Here is a 19,584-nt window from a genome sequence, read left to right as displayed (position 1 = left end):
CAGGGGCCCCGGGGCCAGCGCTTTCGCTCCCAGAATCGATCCTGGACAAGAAAGTGTGACTACAAAACTCTAAATCCTCACTAATGTCTGCTGCTCAGAAAAACGTGAGCTGGGAAGAAGCAGGCAGCCCTTTCAATCGTTCCCCCTCTCCGAGGCTACATGGCGTGAGTTTCTTTGCAATGAGTGAGCTTGCACTATTGTATTAAAATGGGGACTATTTATGTGGAAAATCAAAATGGGAAGTAAGAAATTGCCCCACGCGTCACACACACAGCACCCACGGGAAGGCGTTAGGACGACCTGTGTTGAACGTCACAGTTGAACTTGACCAGCGTACTTTAGAACATCAGGTCTTCAACAGACGCACTTCCGAAAAAGAACAGTCTGACCTGAACCAGGCGACGGACGGTATCTTGTACCAGCTGTCCGCATGGATGTAGTCTAAGAGATGAGAATGTTTATTTATCACCTTATTATTTTGTTTTACTTAAATGGTGTCCATTGACATAAGCGCTTTTGTCATAAAGGTCTCCCTAAAACCTTTAGGCTGTTCCTTTTTTTCCCTATGAATTTACAGTCCAGGTAGTGTCAGCGACAAACAGAAAGCGTGCATTTATTTCATTTTCACAGTGTGTGTTCTCACTCCCCCAGTTGTATAGAGAGTGTGAACATCCTCACTCTCATCCTTCGCTGGTAAATGCCAGTAGCTGAGCAGCTAATTATTCCACCCAGCGCTGTGCCAGGCACTGTGGGAACCCATGAGATGAGCCTGCTCCCACTGGGGATAACGCAGTCCCAGGAGCACCAGTGGGCAGGGATGGTAGCTCTACTGTAGCTCGACTCTCATGGCTCCAAGTGCTGGTCCCCCACGCCTGCCTGGTCCACATTCAGGGATGTGGGACCAGGGAGGTTCTGCCCACGACCCCCTCCTCTCTCCCATCCTGCTGTACGTGGCTAAACCTTGAAAGAAAAAAGCAGGAAGAGTGGTGGGGAGACTTGGGTAAACAGAAGAAAGAGCACATGTGAGTAAGTCCGGGCCTTACAGTCCATCCTGTTAAGGGCCCCCACTGTCATCACTGACCGGGGCTCCAACGTCCAGGACAGGAGGGGACGTCTCGGCGCGAGCAGGCAGTGTTTTGCCCTCCGTCTGCCTTTTTGCTTCATTCCAGCCCTTTGCAGGTCAGATGATTCTCGATCTTGGCGAGGGTGATCTTCCTTGATGTGTTCAAAGATTAACCCCTTCCAGAAATACCCTCACAGAGACATCGGAGCTGCTTTCCTAGTCATCAGGTCACCCTTAACTCCAGGCCAGGTGACATGTAAAATCAACCATCGCGCCTCATTAACTCCTTCTGTGACCTGCCGATCTCCTCGTCCCTTTTATACCTCCATTGACTTACCTGTGAGTTGGTGATGGGTAAGAACTAGCAATACTAGGGTCTCGAAGAGAGAGCTGAGTATGTGCAGGCACTTTATAAACATTGGCACAGTATAAAGGCATAAAGGCAGCCCTATGTGCCCGTTGCACCCAGCCCAGGCTGATTTAGGGTCAGTTTGCCACATCAGAGAGATGCGGCCTCTCCAGAAATCTGCGTGGGTGCATTAGGTCCAGACTGAAGGGGAACAGGGCAGGGTGAGCTGCCCAGCACCAGGGCTCGTCTGCGGAAAAAGCAAGTCAAAGCGGGAAAGTTGAGGGAACGACTTGGTGCCCATTCCCGAGCAGTGTGAGAAAGCTTAGCTCCCCGGTGGGTAGGGTGCCCCCAAAAAACACGGAGGAAGGTATTTACAGGGAATTCTGGGCGTCTCTCAGTGTCATCATGGTTTCTTGGCGCCACTGACAAAACGTGACCGAATTAGACAGAAGGTCACCCTTCCCCAAACTATCGTAGACCCTCACAAGCGCTGAGGGCCAAACGTGACCAGCAGGAGAGGACTTGTGTGCCCAGTGGGGACGCCAGACAGAAGCGGCACCGGGTCAGCCAGCACCCCCACGCAGGGTGCCGGGGGAGCGGCACCCCACTGGCAGTGACCGACAGAAAGGGGGCTTCCTCAATGGAGCTGAACTGAGGGGTGTGCACACACGTGCTCCTGAGTGTGCAACAGAAAAACCTCCAGGTGCCTGGGGTACCAAATTAGCTGGTATCTGAAACCAGAGAACTTTAGGTATGGGTTTTTATATGTGTGCCCTCCGGCGAGCGAGGCTTGGTGTTTCGTTAGAATGGCATATAGGAGTAGCTCTGTGCTATCCCCCGTCACATCCCCACTTAGGGATTAAGTCCTTATCCTGTGGACTCGGTCCCTGGAGAATGACATATTTTACTGTGCCTTGCACGTCCCATGCAGCTGAAATTATGCCCTGCAACCCAAACTCCTAAAGCAAGGGCTTTCGAATTCTGAAGCCATAAAAACCTTTCTTCAAATGAAATGTCCTGAATCCCAATATAAATTCCAATTGACAGCTAACATAATGAGCAAAGAAAATACCGTTACCTTTACATGTGACCCTGGAATATTTTTTATAGAGAGAGAAGTTTTTTTTGTTGTTTGTTTTGTTTTGTTTGAGAAATAAACCATGGCCAATGCCAGGAAACCCAGTGCTTCCTTGGCCCCCACAGAAGGTCTGCCTGTTGGCTGGAGCCGAGCACGAAGCGCAAGGAAAGAGAGAGAAAGTCCATGTTCCTGGAGCAATCTGGGGAGGAAGAAGACAGGAGAGACCTGCTGTAGTCATAACGGCTGGGTTCTGTGGTATTTCAAATGTGTACACACACACACACACACAGTCCAGCACAAGTAACGCCCATGTTTATTAACAAAATCTCCTATTACAAAGTCAGGAGCATGTCTTTCTGTAACATAACAATATCACACTCAAGCGCACCATCTGACATTTTGGGTGAAATGTTCAAATTAAAACTGTAAGTTATTACATTCATATTATTACCTGACCAACCACAGCCCAGCAGGTGTTACTGCTGCCCGACCCAGTATACAGCTCAATGAACATTACCAACACATGCAGGTCAAAAACAGCATACAGGTGGCATCTCAAGACCCAGTGATAGAGATGGCCATGGTCATTTTTAGGTTATCAAAAATAATTAATAGGTTTTAAATGACAAGGGTCTTTGAACTTGGTGTGGGCTTGAGCCAAATTCATTCAGGTTTTGAATGGGAGGTAGGTTTGAGGTAACATCAGAATACATTGATGAAAGCCAGTCTCTGTTGGAAATGTACGTGGGGCCCCAGAAACCCACCCCCTGACCAGGTTCGTCCCCCTGGGTGGCCCGAGCCACCGCCACACGTCTCCCAAGGAAAGGAACTGGATGACCTTTAAAGTTGGGGTTCCTTTGTTGTGGTTTACACCGAGTTCCAGGTCTGTTTTTCCACTCCCGAACACATTCAAATGGAATAAAATCTGGGACACTGCTGGTCATTTTTCTGTCTCCCCTCCTTTTTCAGGTCTCAGACTGTGCAAGGACGTGCTCTGATCACTCAGAACCATCACGAACTAACCATGTTCCTACCGACGCACAGAACTTGTCTTTGATCAGATAAGCAAACGCTCCCTGGGAAGAGTTAAGTTCACGATGCCACGGGAAACTCAAGAAATGACACGGCTTCACCTTTGGTAAGTTGCCAGTCTAGTGAGGAAGAAAGGCAGGAGAGAAAAAATAGGGATGTCCTACAGCATCGATACACGTTACAAAACAGGCACCAAAGTGCTGTGAAAACACAGTCTGTTCGGAAAACTCATCACCTGCCAGCAGCAACTCTCTGACAGGTCCTGAAGGACAAGTGACAGTGAGTCACACGGAGAAGAGAGAGAAGACAGGGGACGGGGGAGGGACACTGCTCAGCACAGAGGGCCAGCGCGGCCCAATGCACGGGGCGGTGACCGAGCTGAGCCAATGGGCCTCACACCCCACGCAGGCCAGGCTTCCCAGTGAAGAAAAAAATAAGGCCAAACTGGCAAATCTTTACTCTTCCTACTAATAAAACCGAGTTAAAAAGCAACAGCGTTGTGTGGTTGCTCCTGCTACATTTTTCTGCTGTCTTCCTCCCGAGAACACAGCCCGCAGTCTCCCAGGACCTCTCAGGAACAGCGCTTGGGCTGGAGCGACTGTCCCACCGAGACCCGCCAACGCGTTGCCTGGCGGGCGCCCACCGCAGACTCGACGGCAGGACTCCGACGGTGTGCAGTGTCCCGGCCACAGTCAGGAGAAACGGCATGAATCCGGTCAGGCCGTGACATGCTACACAAAGGGAGCCTTCAACCACTTAAAACTTCACTCATCGCTGCTAATTATAATTCCACATGTTCCTGAAGGCTTTATAGTTCAAACCTAATATTTGGCTCAGGGCTGACACTTGGACTTTCCCTTCAAAACTTCCTAAGAACTAGAATCAGGTAGAACCGGTTCAGCAGAGTTGGTGGAGGGGAGTCACCATCTCCTGGACTGTCCACACTCCAAACACTCGCCCCGCGCTGATGGTCGCTGCGGCTGGAGGGTCAACAGGCGCAGAAGTGCGGTCAGCGGAGGCAGGGCCGGGCTGCTCGGCGCTCAAAGCCAGTCACACAGTAAGGACTTCTCTACAGCCACTTTTGAAACTACTGACCCCATGTAATTAGATTTATCTGGTCTCTCTCAGAGAGAAAAACCCTCGAAGCTGCATGCACTGAAAAATGTATTATTCTTTTAAATGATAGGTCGTGAAAAATTCTGAGGGCGGTGGAACTGCCTGAAAAGTCACGTAAAATTATAATCATTTGTAGTTCTACCAGGCAAAGAAAAAGAGTACTCATAAAACCCCACAGAAAATCATGAAATTAAAAACTGGAAAAACATATGGCATTTTCGTACCATGCGTTTTAATGAGCCTGGACAAAGTGGCCCTTCGGAAGACTGAGGAAACTTAAATACACCCTCACAGAGGCAGAGAGTTTTAATCCTGGGAAGGGATTCAGACATCATCTGCACCAACCTCTTGGTTTCACAGACGAGTGACTGAGGTCCATAAAAATAAACGGCAGGCCTCGATTCACTGCGGGGGCTGCGGTCACTTCTACTGCGAGATTTCTGGTAGACGTCATGTGGAGGGATCCCTTCTGGGAATATGAAATGATATGTTTTCCCCCATCTTATCCTTTTAACTAACACGCTCCTTTCAAGTTGAAAGACACAAGGCAACCCTGTCTTTGAGGAACCGAAGTCTAAGGGGAGCACATTCTTCGTTTTCACTCAAAAGCTATGGTCCAGATCAAAGAAAGTAGAGATTACAAAATGTTATATATTCAGGGAGAACCATTTCTTTGTCCCCCCCTCTTTCCCTCCCCTGCCTTCTCATATAAAGAGGAAAGACATCCTTCAAGATGAGGGAGAAAAGCAAGCATTAAAGAGGAGGGCAGTCAAGGAGGCAGAATTAATTGACATTCATGCCAGGAGGAAGGCGATGCATCAGCAGACAGGTTCGGGGATTTTACAGCGGAGAGGATCCGGCGCCTGCTCACGGGGAGGCAGCAGCCTTGAAGGAGCCTCTGGGCTGGAGGCCAAAACAGCCCGAGGACTGCAGATAGAGACTGCGGTCTGTGAAGTCAGTACAGAGTTGACTGGGACGGGGTGGGGGGCCACAGACCCAGTGGTCTCATGGCGGGACAGGCACCAGCAGAAAGCCCCGTGAGCTTTGCAACCAGGGCTCAAAAAGCAGCCATCAGCCAGATTAGACAAACAAAGCTCCGGGCGGGCCAGGCGCCCAGAAGCCAACCAGGGCCCCCGCCTCGCCCTCCAAGGCCACACCTTCCAAAGGTGCCTCCCGCCTGCTGTGAGCTGAATGGCCTTTCCCAAATCCAAATGCTGACGTCCTAACTCCCAGTACCTTGGAATGTAAGTGTAGCAGAGATAGGGTTTTTAAAGAGGCGATTAAGTTGAAATGAAGTCCTCAGGGTGGGGCCCAGACCACAAAGACAGGAAAGAGGAAATAGAGGTAGAACATAAAGACAGTTCCCTAGAAGCCAAGGATAGAGGCCTCAGAAGTAACTAACCTCGCCGCCACCTTGACCTTAGACCTTCAGCCTCTGGAACTGTGGAAAAAGGTATCTGTTGTTACAGCACCAAGTTTGGGGTGCTTTGTTAGGGTGGCCCCAGCAAACCCTCCTCAATACAGATGCCATTCCGAAGAAAAGAGGGCTAGCAGATTATTTATAAAATGTCTGTGATCAAACCTCCCCAAACAGAATCTCTTAGAAATTCCAAGATTATGTGTTCTGCCATCAGTTGAAATCACAATAAAAATTCAGTTCAGGATTATTTTTAAAAAATAGAAATGAGAACTCCCCTGATCTTTCTATCATCAATCTGCACCTCAGAGTCTATACATTCTGCAGGGAAGTGACTTTGGATGCATTGCATAAACTCAGAGGCATGAAATAGGCAGCTATTTACTGAACTACAGAACTCTTAAAAAGTATAGCAATTCCTGTTTGTAAAGTTACTTTCCTTATTAGTTTATTGAAAGATTATTGGAATGGATTGACTTGGTTACTTCAGTTAGAAAGCTACATAAATTAAGACATTGGCACAAGGCTTTTTTTATGTGAAATACTTTGGCTGTTCGTTTGATGGTAGATCCATCTCTAAGTCACTCACATACTTGTCAAACATGGGAGACTATATAAGTAAAAATCTGCAGTAGTGGAGAATGGATCAGCGACCCTGTTTCACCAGGAGGAAAGTCCGTGGCCTTAGGCAATTCACTAAACCTCTCTAAGCCTTCATTTCCTTGCCTATAAAACATACTTGAAAGTAACATTTATAGGGGTTTTGTGAGTATAAAATTAATGGCACTGAAAAAAATGCAGAAAGGGCAGAGAAAAGTGAGAAATTAGTTCCGAGTATCAACTGGGACCAGACAGACTACAGAGAGCATTTGATGTCTAAACTATAGAGTTTGCACTTGACTTTTAGGTCAAGAAAGACCATTAATACAGAAGCGCTATGGTTGAGAGGGCTCAGTGTTCTATATTTCATATAGGTATAGTTTGAAGACAATTATTCACTATTCTTAAGTTTGGGGTTCAGTGGGGCAAAGTGGCAAGACATTTGTCACTTCACAGTAAAAGTCAATCATATGTTGTACTTTCCTATCCTGGTAAATTACCATCCTGACTTCCAAGACACATTCTGTCTTATCCACCCAGACGCCCGTCACAGATGAAGGGCTCGTTCCCCAGCTGCTGGGGTGCTCACAGCAGACCTTCATCCGCCTGACGTTTTGGGGAACTGCCTCCCCTACGGAGAGCCACTGCACCCCAGTGTACCACCCCAGAGGCAGCTTATATCCAGTGACTGACGAAGGGGTCCCTGTCAGCGACTGACAGAGGACACAGAGAACAATCATGATTCACGGAAATTCACGGATGGCATGGCTCATTATGTGGGTGTGAGTTGGAAATGGCTGGAGGTCGCACTTGGTAGAGGTGACCTCGAAAGAATGTGGTGTGGGACAACCCTCCCAAAGAGCAGGGCTCTGAGCAGCACATCTGGTCATCCCCAGTGCGTGGGAAAAGCACAAGCAGACATTAAACCAAGCAGACAAGCCACCATGCAGCGGTGTTAGCTATCTTGCTCCGTCATCCCAGTGATGGGACGGCAGCTGCGTGGCTGGGTTGGCCACAGTGGCAGGGATGGAGGCTCTGAGGAGCCAGACAGCATGGCTCTCCCAGCAGCAGATGAAGTACTGCTGCTGCTGCTACCTGGTCCATTCCAGTGATGGAGCCCAATGATGGGCCCCCACAGGGCTCAGCCTTTGAGTCCACCAGTTGGGCAGATGGCAGCAAACTGAATGCATTGGACACCTCCCACCTAAGAAGCAGCAGTGACTTATTCTGATAAAAACAGACTTGTGTTCTCATTACAGATTTGTATTTTCCACTGCAGGGTCTCGGCCAGTAGCACCACCTGAAGAGGTAAAGACTGTTTAACCTACCGGCCCAGGGCACTTCAGAGCAAAGGATGCACAGGGTGAGCTATGACCATGGGGTTCACTGGCTCTACACCACCCAGGAGTGTCCAGCCTCTTAACACGATGGAAAGAGATGATGAAACCCAGGTAGAGCACCAGCTTGGAGAGGGTCACTGGGAGGACTCGGTGCCATCTCCCAGGATGCAATGCAAATTCTAAGTCAGTGACTTTCATACGGTGCAATGTTTTCAATACGTGGAACCCTTGGACCCAGAAGCTCAATGGTAAGAAGAGGAGACACTGCTACTGCCATCACTAGTGACACTGGTGGATTTGTGCATCCCATTCTCACACCTCTAAACCCAGTTCAGGGTTTAGAAGCCTGGGTCCCAAAGCGGGGACACTGGCATCAGGGGACACAAAAAGACTTCCGTTCAACTCTAAAGATCAGTTGCAAATGGGTCACTTTGGGCTTCTCGTGCCACCAGAACAGGAGTCCAGTTGAGAAGTCACCATGTTGGAAGGGATAAATTGATCTGACCACAGTGGGAAAGGTAGAAACATGTTTCGACCAACCTAATCTGCTTGGGCGCCTCTTTGAGTCCTGCTGCACAGGGTTTGTGGCCCACAGTAAAGATGCAGCAGTCACGGCAGGGAAAGCCCATTGTGCAGGGCTCAGACTTTTCAGGGAGCGAGCAGGGTCTGGGTCCTATCACCAGGTGAGCCACTAAGAACAGTAGAGAAGCCAACGTAAGATCGAAGTAAAGGGAGAGGGGCGCTGGAGCAGGGAGACCCACCGCAGGGTTTTTCAGGGCTAAAAGGCCCCAGAAACCTGAAGGAGCTATGCCCAAATTTCGTACAGAGACGTGACTCAGCGGTGCAAGTGGTGTGTGCCGCGATGTCACCTAGTTCCCCTTCCAGAGGAGGGACTCCTCCTTTCACCGGCTGTGAGTGCTTCATCCACAGACCCCTCCAAGGGGAGCCCTCCCCAAAGGCCCTCTCAAGGGCAGGCTGTCCTCCCAGGAAGCTCTCGCTCAATGACTGACGGGCGCGGGAGGTGATGAATCGCTCAGCCCGCCTCCTGGGAGTCATATTCTGCAATAGTATGTCATGGAAAAAAATCCCTTGCCATTAGATTGTCTTTTAGAGGTGCTAAAGATTGAGCGTAGTTTACTGTTAAAATATATCTGTTTTACACTGAGGAAAATAAACACTAACATATCCTCTTTCAGCATTGCTCTCCAGAAAATGAAATGTCATCCTGTAATTATCTTTCATGGCTTTCATTTTTCCAAAGAGTGATGATGTTTGATAACAACGAATGTCCATAATGCTAGAGACTGACAATCTATTTGTCTATGGAATGGGCAGGAATGTTTTACGCTGGATGAAAAGAGCATATTTTAGATCATCTTCAGCTCTGTCCTATAGTATTTCTGCTTTGTGTTTCTACAAGATTTAATGCCAAATTGAAGTCAGGAGAGTAATGTTCAATCCTTTCCCCTAAAAGTCACACAGCGTGTCTTCAAACGCATTCTGAGGCACAATCAACAACTGCAAACTCTCTTTCCACGGAGACACGTGCCCATGGCCCTTCGAAACACTGCCGTCTGTGCACTTCACCAGCCACATTCCAACAGAGCCCGGCACTAGAATATTCCTGGTGTCGTATTATTGGCAGTTAGACATAAAACAGTGCGGATGCACTATATATAAGGGTTATTTCCACAAGGCCAATTTTACAGACTGTTTGCAAAAAATTCTCTTTAAATTTGTAAAATAGTGTTGACTATTGTTTTTTCATCTTATATGCTTTATGAAGGAAGAGCTGTGATTTCTTTCCCTCTGGTTACAAGCCATTCAAACTGAAACTGGCTTTATTTCAACCCTTCGGAAGGAATTCCACCAGATGGAATATAAATTGAACTGCACTCAGGAATGAAATCACCTAGCTGCCATGAATCACCACGGCAGACTTTAAAGGGCAAAACATTCTCGTGTGTGTGTGTGTGTGTGTGTGTGTGTGTGTGTCCACGTGTCCTATCAAGCATTCCCGCTTAAGTACCGGAGGGAAGACTACGACATTGTGGACACCTGTGGAATCCGCTGGGCGCTCTCCTCCTGCTGAAGTGAAGATTAGAAATGTCTCCCTTGACAGTCAGAGATGCTTGAGTGGGATGGTGTTTCCTGAGCTTTTCCTCTCTCCACTTATTAAGCTTTAATAGAACAATATTGTATTATGGTTCGTATTACATTATTTTCAAATATTTAGCATATTTGAAATATTTTAGTATGCAAATAACGTCCTGCTTTTTAGGAGTTTAAATAACGCCCATGATCCTTACCTTTTACATGATAAAGTCCATTTAAAAAAGCACTATCCCTGAGTTTGTGACATACAAATTCTACTCTCAGTGAAGACTCGGTGTGTAATATTTAAAATAGCTGTACTGAGAGTAAAGTTCCTAAATAAATGCTTATCTTTGTAGCAGCTGGAGACTCCTCTGCACGACGCCCTCAGGAAGCTGCTCCTGCTGACTCTCCCCCTACTCCGTCCTCGTGGGGGGTTAGAGGAACCATGTAGGGGAGGCTGTGCTGCTGGGGGATTGAGTTCACACCGGCTTTTATCACATAATGCGCCAAACCAGCGGTGTCCTTCAAAACGTATTTTTTGTAAACAGGATTTGGGCTTTTATTTATGCCTTTTCACTTTGCTGAAAACACAGGGCTTCTGGTTGGTTGCATCTCTAGTGTTTCGCAAATTATTGCTAAAACTTAACTGACAGTTCAATGATGGATTTCTTTGTTTCCGTTGTTCAAGGTTATGCTTGTAGTTCTAGAATTGTTTGCTATTGTTTTAAGGTGTTTCACTGGCCTCTATATGAAGGTATTATTAAGTATCATTTAATCATATATACCTTCATAAAAAATACAAATGTATGTATGTGTATATACATATATACACACATATATATCAGTATAAAGACAATTATGCTTAAATGGCACTCAAAAAACCTTCATATAATATATATGTATAAAAATGATAAAACACCTCTAACTCTCTATAAAAACATGCTGGTTCACCAAATATGTATTTATTTGAATATAGCACTCTTCTAAAGTCCACAATGCAACTATGTAAAAATATTTTCCAGGAAAAGACTCTAAACACCAATATATAGCACAATAAAATAATTAATTTTAGAGATCAGTAGAAGAACCATAAATAAAACTGCTCCAAGGAATTTGGTTCAACTGATTTATCAAGTAAAATAACTCCCACTGAACTTTTCATGCAACGGTGTTTAAGAAATAGTAGCACACTAAGTGTGCAACACAATCAGAGAGTATTGTTTACCACTGCAAATTATTAGTAAAAGGTCATATTTTACGGTGTTAAATTGAAGAACATGTGCTACTTTTTTGTTTTACCAGGACTCTGATTTACCGAGTTACTTCCACTTAATTTAAAATAGGATGAAGCGCTCGTGTGGTTTCTAGCAGCAGGCAGACTTCAAAACAGGTGGGAACATTTGACAGTTCTACTAAGCTGCCTAACATCAGACTGAGAAAGCCTTCAGTGCTTGGGTCCTGGTTGGTCGATAGACAGGTTCACTCACTTTCCCCCACAAGGGGGAATATGTATAATATATTTAATTATATTATATATATATATATATATATATATATATATATATATATATATATATAATTGAATACTGCATACAGTGACTCATACCTTAAAATGTGTGGCAAATATCAAAATCGCCACACCGTGCCCTCGTGTAAAACCAGGTCACAATAATAGGACAGATCTTAAAATTATCTTCTCTATATTTTAAGTGGCCTCAATGTCAATAACATCATGAATTAATTAAGCTTAATGCATGTAATTATATGTGTATAGTTCAGACATTTCTATAATTGAAATCAAGCACTAGCCTGCAAATGATCTATTTATTAAATTAACAGCATAATTTTCTCAACTGATTTTGCCCATCGTGAAGGCTAATTGACTGACTGCACTCGGTTCAGTTGCTGGCCAGCGAATTTTCACCCCCCACTGAGCCATCTTTATGGGAGAAGGATACTTCCCCACCCCGCTGATGTTGGGCTGGACCGTCTGCTGGGGTCCACGAGATATGGGCCACCATGGCAGGGTGGGTTCCGGTCCTGACCACACTTGCTTCTGCTCACCCACCCGAGAGCCTCCGGCTTCTAAGTTAATGGGACCATGCCCGGGGGAGCCCCAGGGAGCCCGGGGAGTCCCTATTCCTCCACTGAGGGAGTCTCCCAAACCGGTCAATATACACATGAATGGAAAATAATACTACTCTCTGGCCTGTGATAATTTTCTAGTTGTTTCTTACACAGCAATTGCTGACCAGTACACTAACCAGAAAGTGCAGCAACAAGTAAGATATCACTCACATTAACAAGGAAACGTAAGATTTACAAACTTTCAAAGGAACATATGAAAACTCCATCAGATGTTTGCAGTGTAAGATTAAAGGAGATGCTCTGAATTAATGAACAGCATACTCTCAACTTCAAATTACAAAGATGCCAGTTCGACCCAAATGAAAGTGTAAATTCAGTATAATCTAAAAAATTTAAATCCAAGTTCACTTGTTAAAGAAACAAGATAAATTTATTCTAAAGTTTACACAAAGGAATGCCATTCTGGCAATAGTTAAATTAACCTTTAAAAAGAGGAGGGAACAGAAAAATACATTAGTAGAAGAGAATAAAGTTTACAGATCTATGATTGTACGTGTGTAAATGACTATAGATAAAAGTGGCACACATTGGTGCTAGAGGGACATGTTTTTGGTAGATCGGGGCTGGAGAAAATTAAATGAGTTTCCAGTCTGTGCCATATATAAGGACATGTTCTAGGCAGATGAAATATTACAGTGAGAAAAGTGAAAATATAAAGTTAATAGCATGAATACAGGTAACTATTTTATGACTTTAGTGGCAGTGAAAAATTCTTAACATGAAACTTCAAAAGTACATAAGGAAGTGAATTCGTTATTTAACTAAACCAGAACAAGGACATCTGTTCCAGGAGAGGCACCATGAAAAACATAAAAAGACTGAGGAAAGAATGAACCAAGATTTGTAATGTCTAAAATGAACAAGTGATCAATCTCCAGGTATATAACAAAAACCCACTGAAAAGCAGAAATCCAGGACCAGATGGCTTCGCTAGTGAATGCTACCAAACATTTACAGAAGATCTGACACGTATCCTTTCAAACTCTCGGAAAACTGAAGAGGAGGCAGGAACTTCCTAACACATCGTATGAGGCCACCACTACCCTGATACCGACATTTGGCAAGCATGACACACAAAACCACAGAAAATATCTCTGATGAATAGAGATGCAAAAATCCTAAACACAAACCTAGCAAACAGAACCCAATAGACTTCAAAAATAATACATCACAATCAGGCAGGGCCCATTCCAGGGGCGCAAGGATGGTTCAACACACACAAATTGATCAATGTAATATACTACGTTAACACAGTAAAGGATAAGAATCATATGATCATAGATGCAGCAAAATACATTTGACAAGATGCAACATCTATTTATCATTAGAATGCTCAAAAAAAAAGGTATAGAGGTAAAGTACCTCAACATAATAAAGGCTGTAAATGATAACTCCTCTGATCATATCATCCTCAGTGGTGAAAAACTGAGAGCTTGTCCTCTGAGGTCATGATAATATGGTGGTTACCAGAGGGGAAAGGGTGTGGGGAGGTGAGGAAGGGTGAAGGGACTCAAGTGTATGATGATGGAAGATCTGACTTTGAGTGGTGGGCACACAATACAATACACAGATGCTGTATTACACAACTGTATACCTGAGCCCTGGCCGGGTAGCTCAGCTGGTCAGAGCACCACCCTGATACCCCAAGGTTGCAGGTCTGATCCCAGTCAGGGCACCCACAAGAACCAACCGACGAGTGCATAAATAAGGGGAACAGCAAACTGCTGTTTCTCTCTCCCTTCCTCTCTCTCTAAAATGAACAAATAAAAATTTTTAAAAGACTCAAAAAAGAGCAGTGAGTCCAGGGAAAGAAAAGAATTGTATGCTTGAAACCTATGTGATTTTATTAACCAGTGTCACTCTGAGAAACTTAACTTAAAAAACCTCTAAACACACAGGAGCTCCTGAAAAAACAAAAAGAGGTCAGCAAACCAATAGAAAAGTAACCATAACTATGAACCAGCAATTTACAATCAAGGAAACATGAAAGGCTGACAGGCACTAAGGGCAGTTCAAGATCAGTTGGAATCAAAAACATGTATATTGGATATAGATTCCATTTTGAGCTTCCATATAGGAAGAAATAAAAAAGCTGGATAATTTCAATTACTGGAGAGAGCGTGACGATGTAAGAACCCCAAACACTGGTACAGCCATACTGCAGAAAATCTGTCATTACTTAGGCAAATAGGGCGCAGGTGTAACCTATGACAGAGTTATTCTACTCCAATAAACTCAGAGAAATTCTCATAGAAGTAGGTGAAGATAGTTTGCAAGAACCTTTATCATAAAATTCTGTGTAGCAACCTGGGTGTTCACACAGGGACAAAAAACGTCAAATGTCTGGATGAACAAATGAGCACACACAACAAACAGCAGTAAAACAGAGAGGTGTGTAGATTGTGTGACTATCAAACACCGGGCTTAGTAAAGAGAATGAGCTGCATTTCACAATAACATGTAACAAATCAAGACGCCTGCATCGCAAAACAGTCTCAGAACACACATTTTGCCGAGGGAGGGGGCGTGGGGAAGATGTACATGAACCACAGCCCACTAAATATGGGCCCCACTTATCTCTCATTGAGCAACAACTCTAAAACCTAGTGGCTAAAACAACAATCATTCTTTGGCTCACATTCTGTGAGTCAGGATTGCAGACATGGCATGAGTAGGTGGTACCTGTGCCCCTTGGTGTCCACAGAGGTCACGGGTTGTGGTCCATTGGTGGTGGAGCCGGTCCCTCCATGCACATTCTGAGAACTGGCAGAGATATGAGGGGGCTCGGCTCGGCCGGGACGGCCTGGCTCTCCGTTCCGCATTCAGGGTCTGTCACCATGGCTCCTTCAGCTGGGGAGTCAGACCATGGCAGCAAGACAGGAGCTGACAGCGCCCTTCAGGGTGATTTTTTGCAGTTGACGTAGCATCGCTGCCATCAGAGGTAGCATTAACACAGCTGGAATCGGAGAGCTGGTCCTGGGCCAACTGAGGGTAAGGGCAAAAAGCAGCAGACCCATCTTCTGAGGGGAGAAGTGTCAGTATTGACAGTCACCTTGACTCAGTCATTGTGGTCCACAGAGGGAGAGAAATGGGAGTAGGTTTGAAGGGGAAAGGAAATATGTGTGTTAAATAGAAGAAAGCCTGGAAAAAAGCAGTAACAATGTGCTACATACTGAGTGAGAGGAACGTAGCTGATGTTTTAAAAGCAGATTCAGGTTTTAGAGGACGGAGAGTCTCATAACACTGAGCCTGTCTCCAGTGTGCCTCCCCAGGACCATCCTTTACTGCCTAAGCATGACCAGCGTTCCCATGGTAATGGTCACATTAACACATGCTTTTGATGGCGGTTAGGCTAATGAAGTCCCCTTACATCCTCCAGGTTGGAGAGATACTGCAAAATCTCAGCTGATGTTAAATCTGAGTGGTGTTTTTTAAGTATACATAACACAATTTTAGTAGTTTCTGTCCATCAGAAATATTTCATAACTTAAAAAAAATAACATCCACCACCACCAGATAGCCACCTGGGTAAAAATTAAGTGCCAACATTTCGTGTGCCTAAGCAACATCAAAATTCTGAAGGCCAAGTGCTTGATCCAGTTTCAACTGCCTCTAAAACTCAGCAGAGGCGCAGCTGCACTTTGTAAACAAAAGCAATTTGCACACCCATTTTCCTCGGCTGAATGTGGAACGCAAACACATACCACTGTTTTGGGTGTGTGTGTGTGTTTGTTTGTTTTAGAAATAAAACCATAACTCACTTTCTTAGAGCGAGATGACAGTTTACAGGTAGAACTCCATAGAACTGAGTGTTCATACATTGCCGAATGCAGAATTTTGTGTTTCAATTTAAGAAATTATAACAAATGTCTAAAAAAGACATTTCTACAGTAATAAACATTTTACATCAATCAGCATATATGTATGTAAGCCCATTCTACTGTATTGAGGTGAGGAGTGTATCCCCCACAACCCTTGATTCGGGGAGGGCAGGGAGTGGATGATACAGCATTGAAGATACAATGTAACAACGACAAGCTGATAGTCATGCCTTCCTGAAGGGAAGAGAGCTGCCACCAGGGCAAATCCTGTGCATGATTCCGAGGACATTCAGGGACTCTGGACATAGCCAGGATATGGCACCTGTGTGAGAGGCAGGGAGCAAGTACCCATCCCACCCCAGAAGTTGCTAGGAACTTTCACCCTGACTACAGATGGCAGCCAAAAGAAGGTAAAACATACAGGGAATCTGGCAAAAGTGGCACATCAGAGGAGGGGCCAGATATGAGGTCATGCAGGAAGTTCTAGGCTGAGCATTCAGATGAGGGCAGCCTGAAAGAGAATGGGGTTTGCCCGCCATGAGGAGGTCCGCAGTGTAAGAGAGGAGGTCTCCGGGAGTCAGGAAGGAGCCACGTGGTCTGGAGTGAGAGAAGGGAAGAAGCCACACGGTCTGGAGTACAAAAAGGAGAAGACGATGGCAGAGCTGGCACAGCTGCCTGGGACCTGCCCAGCCACCTGGATTCATGAGAGACACCTGAAGCTGACCTGTGATCAGGAAAGCTGAGCTACAGACGTCTGCCTTTCTGAAGGACAGAACCTCTGACTGTATTACATACATTCCGAAACTAGCCTGGTTTGGCGAAGGAAGACAGGACTGCACGTTCTTGGGTGCTTTTCAAGGGAACAGGACCTAACAGCAGAAATCTGCCATTATTCTAAACCCGTAAAACCTTTAGATACACAACCCCTTTCCTTTTTCACTAGACTCTTGCCCTGGAAGCCACGCTTCTGGGTGGCGGGCAGTGGAACCCCACAGCTGTTCCAGAGCAGCTCCGGGGGGTGATGCCACAATACTCAACACAATTTAAAAAGCTTCTGGAATCTGGAATCAGCTAACGCTGTGATGTTAACAGTGGGTTAGGGGGTTCGCCTCCTTTCTCCAAGCTACACACGAGGGGCTGGACTGCACATCTCCTAATGTCTTTTCCACAGAAGTTTCATCTTTAATAACATCTTGGCAGAACTAACAATAAAATTAAAGCAAGTATGTGATAGAGTCACAAATGAGATCATCAGATAATAAATATTGCCCAGAGGAAGGTGATTCTGGAGCACGATGCCAAAAAGCCGGAACTAAGCAGAAAGGGGTGAGGACTGACCCAGAAGTGGAGAATGGTTTACGAACAGGTACAGAGGCAAGGAAAAGAAGGCCCTGAAGTTAAATCAACATTGTGAGAAAAGCTACAGAAACAGGAGGAGAGTCGCCCGGGGCGGAGTCCGTGACTGAGCCGGGAGAGGCTGCAGCTGCTGGCCGAGTCCTGCCCTCGGGTTTTGTTTGGCAACCAAAGTGCTTTTCAAATATTTGCCAATTGCTCATGTTTAAAAAAAAAAAATGGAGACTTTACCCAGTTTTCAAAGTATCTTGACAAAATTGGCCCTCTTTTGTGCATGGCAAATAGCAGCTGGAACTAAGTAGATTCGTTCCCTGTTGGATGCAGCATTCACTCAGCAGTTGTCCACAGTCTCCACTAAGTTCTATTACACTTGACCAGCGTCACGCGCCTACCTATGTTCCCTGCCCAGCCCTGTTGACAGTTCAGTATATTAAAGCCACGGAATAGGTCAATTTTTAAGAAGTTAGAGATATTACAATGGCCAGGCTATACATTTGAATTTTATCCTATCAGATTTTACCATATGCAGTTTTTGATAAGGGGTTTATGGTTTTGAAATGCATCTTTTGAAAATTAAAAGTAGTTCCAATTAAGTGATGAAAGATGTTATTAAAATCAAAGAAAAATCTTGTCAGGAATGGAGAAAAGATAAATCATGAGCCAAGAAGGAAGTTGATTTTAGAGGAACATTGCTTTCTTAGAGGTGAGGAGAAATGTAAAAAAAAAAAAAAAAAAAATTAGGGCGTAAAAGGCAAAGGCTGGGGCAAGTCCTGGGAAGGCTGAGGGGTGGGAATGGGCAGTAAGCCAGCGTGGCAATTGTCACGCAGACAAGACTCTCAGGTGACAGCTGTTTCCAGGAACAGCTCTCTTCCTGGTGCAAGAGAGGAAACTTACACATTATTTTTAGGCAGTTGGGGGGAAAAGTAAAGAGCTTTTTCTACATCTGTGCTTTTTCATGGTCTTCAATTCAAAATAATTCCTATGCTCAAGTGGCATGTTTTGGGGAGGCATATTCGGGTGCTCTTCAAAGTGTCGATGCTCCCCCCTTACCCGTATCCGGGGTGCTTAAAATGAAAGAAGTGGGTTGAAATTTGGATAAACCATGCAAAACGCATTCCTACTGATAAATTGAACACATTCTTTTTATTGGTAAGAGGAGCATGTATTTGTTTTCTATTTGTTTTAATAAATAAATAAAGGAACCGAGCTTTGTTTGCTGAAGCTTAAGATAATTAACTCTTATGGCCTAAATATTTCAATTTTACATCTCTATTTTCCCACCTGAACATATTTCACTTTCAGGATAACTCTCTTTGATTGATGAGAACCCAATTATCATACCCAGAAACCTGTTTATCAAGATTACTAACGAAAATGTTATTTTAAATCCAGCCAGTTTTCATTCTTAGCCCGCTAAATCAGAAGGTTCAGGGACGTCATTGGGGCCTCTGAGTGCCAGTGTTTTCAGTAATGTGTTGAAGACAGATATTTGCTGGCTCGAATTTAAATTTTCTTTGCCTGGGCTATTTACGTTATAATTGGCACTGACAGCCAGTGGTCACAAAGAGACCATAGCTACACGATGTGTATTCTTAGCAACAGAAAAATAACGAGAAAAACATCACTACGACAGAAGCACCAGAGAACAGGCTTAACAGGGCATGATGAATGTCTAGAATATGCATTTGATAGGACAAAATGTATACCTTGTCTCAGTAGCCATATCCCTCAATCTCATGACTCCTGCTGTTCAGATGACAGTTAAAAACTGCAATAATTAGAGCAACCTCTGAAGTGTTGTTCTCTTGTGATTAAGGCAGGACAGCAAGAAGCTGGGAGAATTCTGTGGCAAGTGTAATGGGGAAACTGAGACAGACGGTTGAATGGCCAAGCAGTTTAAGGCAGATGATAAGCCACAAGGCCTCACCTTCCCTATCTAAGGGTACACAGGAGCAAATGGTCTACACGCTCCAGACCCTGCCCAGTCTGACACACCTCTGTCCCTGTGCCTGTCCCTCTTCAGTGTGAAACTGACCAGAGACTGACCCTGACCCCTCTGTGGGTTCATTTTGGTGAATTGGTAAATTACAGGGCATATCTGGAAAGCTGGTGAATATTTTATTGAGATACTCCCCTAAAATTCCTGTCTTTAGAAAACAGATAAAAACCC

The sequence above is a fragment of the Artibeus jamaicensis genome, unplaced genomic scaffold (assembly GCF_021234435.1).
Source record: "Artibeus jamaicensis isolate MK-2021 breed Jamaican fruit bat unplaced genomic scaffold, CSHL_Jam_final scaffold_537, whole genome shotgun sequence".
Taxonomy (NCBI): domain Eukaryota; kingdom Metazoa; phylum Chordata; class Mammalia; order Chiroptera; family Phyllostomidae; genus Artibeus; species Artibeus jamaicensis.
This window is presented reverse-complemented; position numbering follows the sequence as displayed.